The following is a 5,691-nucleotide window of genomic DNA, read 5'->3' on the forward strand; positions in this document are numbered from 1 at the left end:
AAAAACAAATAGATTTTACAAAAGAAAATAGAGATTAGCTTACTAAAAAATGAGAAAATAGGTAAGAAAAGGAAATAATTCAAGAAGAAGGCTGAGAACTATTCAACAAGAAATTGTCATTTATGGGAACAAAGCTCTCATATAAAGTGCAAAGATTGAACTTATGACACAAATGCCACGTTGGAAAAAAATTAATTAGTTGTTCATGTAGATTGACAAGTCCAAGGTCGAATGCTCAAGTTGACAAGATAAAAATAGATGTATATATAGAAAAGGAATAACAAAAGTATAAATTTTGACCAAAACTATCATAACGATAAAGCATGAAATGATAAAGAGAAAAATTAAAATGCTAGGTTGAGATTCTAAAAACTACCAAACTACCATTATAATGTCAAAATCCTTCCACACATCCATAGTTGAATCATTCATCCTTTTCCATTGTTGATAATATCTCATCCTTGAAGCATTGATTATCCATTTGAGTACACATTCCATCACTTGGACACATCTACACATCAATGGAAAGCTCGCTTAGCTTAAGAGGTTTGCATACACTAAAGCTATTTGATATTTTCTTTTCTTTTTGTCTAATTACTTATGTAGCTTTTGTTCTTGTGTTTGGACTACTTCCATTGATGTTTGTACTCCCTTAAACACATTTGTATAACTTACAACTATTCTAAAAAAAACTCTATTTTAATAAACACTCTCCTACCTTTCTTCATCTTCTCACACTTCTCATTTTGTGAACTTCTCCAACTTTTTGTAGATCTTGCAAACTAGGTTCTCCATCAGAGAATCATACTTTTCTCTCTAATATGCCTCATTCCTTCTTTATTAAATAAAGAGTGGATTTAATTGATGAAGATTTTATGCTTTGTTGCTAAGCTAAAGGAGAATATGGCTTTTGTTGGAAATTTATTCAGTGCTCCCTTCGGGATTTGTGACAAGGGCTTAATTGCCTCATGCGTACTATAAGTTGAGTGGTTATATCAGGCATTGATAGATTGGTCTTTTGGTGCAACAACAACCCCACTCTAACAACTTTGTCATTAAGCCTTTCCAAGTTGAAAGACAAAGATGGGAATAAGAAAGACAATTATATCATGTAGGAAGTGGGGTTGGATGACGATGTGGTGGAAGAAACAAGTACCCACAGATGCTCACATTGGATTGTTACACATTCTTCTAGTAAAGGTAAATGCAAGGAGGTGTCGGCTTCTAATGTTGAAGAGATGAGAGTTGTGATGCCAAAGAGAGTGAAGGCATCAAGAGGGAGAATAATGGAGGGAAAAAACTAGAGTGAGGACAATGGTGATGAATACCAAAAGGAGGAGATTGATAAGGAGGGAGTTATGGAGGTTGAGGGTTTAGGTGATACTTTGTTTACCCATGCCTTTGAAAATGTAAAATTGAGGCTTATTGACTTTACTAATGATATGATGCCTAAGGAAGAGGATGGAGCCATAGGGACCTGTAACAATTGCATGTTGTTGAATGGGAAACTCAGTAAGCCAAAGACCAAAGTTGTGGACCTGGATAGAAAGGTTACCAATATTTTCAAATTTAGCATGCAAGTGATGCATAGTTCGATCACCTTCATTTGCTTGTTGCAAAAGAAAATGTTTGGCCTAATGCGGAGAAGTGAGGTAGCTTCAAGAAACTTTTTAAGTTTCTTACCAATGATTGGGTTGGTATGCTTAACTAATCAAGATGCATTATTAAATAGTTTGGTCTATGGTATTCTCTTTAGTATTCAGGTTTAAACTCTTTAAGACTATTGGTGCCTTCAATTTTTTAATTTCTATGTTGCTATTCAAAGCTACATTTTTGTTAAAGACTAGTTTTAGATGAATGTTGTTGGGTTGGATAGCTTTTTGGCTTTAGATTAATGTTGTTGATTGGATAATTTTATTTTTGTATGGTGGTGGAAGTTGGGTAGTTAACATGCTCTCACACTTCTCATTATTAAACCTTCTAAGGTTGTTTTATATGGACAAACACAAGCACCCTTAGTTTTGATACTTTTATACATGAAAATAAAATGATATATTATTTTAATAAAATAATTTCTTATAATTTTTTTAATTTTATATAGATATAAAATTATTAATATTTATTCCACTCAAAAATTTAAATTTATTAAGAATTTTATTACAAATGAATTAAATTGAAATTAAAAGATTCACCAAATTACATTTATAATCAAACTATGGATATTGCACGAACCAAAAATCTATTTGTTATTATTAATTTTATTATAAATAGTTCATTAAAATTTGACAAATACTATAAAAGATTTGTTACTATAAATAGTTCATTTACAGTTAACTTGAAATGATTCATTTATGGTCAAATTATTGACAATGCACGACACAATTAAAAAGGGGCTCAAAAATGCAATTTTAGCTTCCACAAAGTCTGAACAGTGGAGGAACTTTAAATCTCCGTTTGCGTTAGACGTCTTCACCACCCTTTCAGAGTGAAGGTAGTTTTTTTTTTCTATATAACTAGTAATATATTTTCTAGCAATTGGACGATGTGGGATTAACTTTGCACAACCTACCAAAATCGATTGAAATTGTTTTTAGGTAGAAAAGGAATATAGCATCTTCGTTGCACATGCTAAAACTGGCAATTTCTCTTTAGTGTGCAATAGGTACGCTGAATAAATTTTGAAGGTCAACTATGTAAAAGATCATAACCTAGATTATAAACACAACCCTAACCTTAATTATTACATAAACCTAAATATGCTTAACCATAAAATTAAATGTGTTCCAAAGTCTAACTGTAATTCTACCCCTAATCCTAATCCATGATAATATGTATGTTATCCCTTATACTAACCATAATTGTAACATTTTCCTAATCTTAACTCTAATCCTAACCCAAACATTAAAACCTAAGACAAAACAAGATTATAACCCAAACTCTAAAACTAATTTTAACTATAATTGTGACATAAACCTAAATCATTATCCTACCACTAACCCTAATTATGAATCTAAATCAAATTCCTAACCTTTATCATAATTACAACCACAATATAAATTTTAAAGAGAACCATAATCATAATTTTAAACCAAAATCCAAATCCTAATAAGAATATGAACTATGATATAAATCTTAGCCCTAATCATAATAGTAACTATAATCCTAATTCTATAGTCAAACATAATTGTAATCTTGACTTGACAATAATCTTGATGCAAATGAAAACTTTTGTTCTAACTATAATACCCAGGATCACATAATATTAATAAATAGACAAAATTTAACATTATTTAAGCATAATAATAGAAATTTTGAATGAAGTAAATTTAGATAATTAAACAATATAACTAAATAGTCTATGTGCTATCTTATTAGTTTCATAATTTTATTAAAAAGTAGACCATATATCTTTTAGATATATTTGTAATACAAAATAAATAATGCTAACAAAATTAATTTCATCATTCTTGTTTTATATAAAATTAATTTTTTAAATTTAATATTTAATTAATTATATATTATATTATCTTCTACTATACTAAATCTAATAATTAATAATATATAATTTGCACAAATAATAAATATATAATATTACCTTCAAAATATTTAAATCTAACATTTTATATAAATTTTAATGAGAATTAAAATGTAGCTAAGTTCAAAATCAATCGAGATCCATGGCCAGGGCAATCTCTGTGAGTTGAAATCAAAAGGATTGGATTTAAAAACCCTTCCAAAGAAGGCACAGTGGCACAATTCCAATATAAATAACACTTTCCAAAACTAAATGTTAGAGGAAAAAATCTTCAAACCCCATAAAGCATCCAAAATGGATAACACAGAATAAAAATTGGCAAGGAAAATAAATCTTGAGAGATTCACCATGTCTAGCTGCTAATGCATCATAAAGATCCCCATGAAATAGACATAACCCATAGAACTGCCAATCGTTTTACATGTCAACAAAAAAATAAAGACAAAGAAAAAAACAAACCCATGAGCTATTAATCAGATCTCCAAAGCTGTAATTGTAAGAAATTGTCAAACAAACCCTAATAGATGATCAAGGATGAAGGCATCAAAAGCTATTATACACTGCATCACAGACAAAATTACAAAACACCTTCAAAAAAAAACTAGAAAAAATCCTGTAGCAAAATCAAATCAAAAGTGAAACCTAACAAGAAAAAGATGAACAAATGCCTCACAAGGACCGTTGCATAAAGGCTCAGATTAGGGGTGGCGATATATATAAATATATATATATATATATATATATATATATGAACTGTCTTCAAGGATTTTTTTGCATTACGTCGAACGAGACCATTCATTTAGCTCATCATTGCCCTTCACTACTTCCATCAACAAAAAGAGAAATCAAAATCGATTCTTCAACAAAAAAAAATGACATAAATTGAAGCTAAAATTTATTCTTTAGCAAATAAACTTGATCTAAACCAAAACTCAATTATTTTCTTCACTGGACGAGGTTTCTAACCTCCACAACAATCCAAAAACTCGTTGAAATCGGTTTATAAAACTTATTGGATTAGGGCTAGGGTTTTTCTCGCCGCTTTACTTTTGATATTTTTCTCTAGATATTTTGGGCTATTTCGTTAATTGATGTCGTGTTCCATGTTGGAAATTTTTCTGTCATCTTCCTCGCCTTGACTTATTTGAAAATTAACGCGTTTGCTTAATAATTACCTGACAACCCATTTCAAAGTATCTACTTTATTTTTTCGAGGGTTTTCCATTTGTCACTACCAAACCAAAGAGGCAATCACGCTGATTTTAGCATGTATATTAAATTTCAAACACACATCCGATAGTCTCGAGAAGAGGTGGTACATTTTGAACGATCCAGATCACACCGTTGAGGCAAAATGGACGGCTGGCAATGAATTGAAATTGAGGGCTAAGAAAGCTTCAATCGTCTTGCATTGTCGAAGGAGCATTATCAACTGTTGATTGTTCAATGATGTTTTGAAACTCTAGTATAGGGATGCCTTTGGCATAAAAATCAGCTAGTTTATTGCATACATTTTGGTGCCATGTTTTCCTTTTAGTTTAAGAATGTCTTCCATGAGCTGGTTAGTCTATTCAAGCGCGTTAAGTGTGAGGCTTCAAACCCATCATAGCTCAACTTTGCCTTGCGTATGTCTAGGGAGCCCTAGGAGAATAGTTTGCTTAAATTAAATATGGATGAGATTGATATACATCATGGATTTATGGATGTGGTTGTGGGTAATGACCCATTATATAAAGAACTTTGTACAATATTAACATAAATAGATGGGTAAATAAGAAAAGAAAAGAGAGAAAAGTAAAAGGGCACACTATTGTATTTTAGCATGTTGGTAATAATCAATTGGATGGAAAAGGTAAATTGGTCTTCAAAAATGTCTTAAAAAGTTGAAGGATAATACTAGCAGTCACGTGCTTTTATGCATGCAATGATATGTCGATAGAAAATATTACATTTATATAACTAATTAGATAAAATCTAAAATGTACTAAATAAAAAAATTATAACTAATTATTTTTTCTATCAATAATAACATTCTCCACTCTCAATTCTCCACCAAATTTCACCATTCTCCACCAAGGGCTCATGTTCTGCCTCTTCCAATTTCACCTAGCTCTTTGCCCTCCTCCCTCCTCGTGTGCTTGCCATAGATAACATCC

General features: G+C 30.8%; 1 non-coding gene across 1 annotated transcript; it reads right to left on the reverse strand.

Annotated features, from left to right (window-relative positions):
- Window positions 1–4,224: 4,224 nt before the first annotated feature.
- On the reverse strand, window positions 4,225–4,351 carry LOC149554475 (small nucleolar RNA Z43). Its single transcript, XR_016352515.1, has one exon. It is a non-coding gene; the product is annotated as a small nucleolar RNA Z43 (small nucleolar RNA).
- Between the last annotated feature and the right edge of the window lie 1,340 nt (window positions 4,352–5,691).

This window comes from Cupressus sempervirens, chromosome 5 (assembly GCF_028749045.1).
Source record: "Cupressus sempervirens isolate cs-2001-9-10 chromosome 5, ASM2874904v1, whole genome shotgun sequence".
NCBI classification, from domain to species: Eukaryota; Viridiplantae; Streptophyta; class Pinopsida; order Cupressales; family Cupressaceae; genus Cupressus; species Cupressus sempervirens.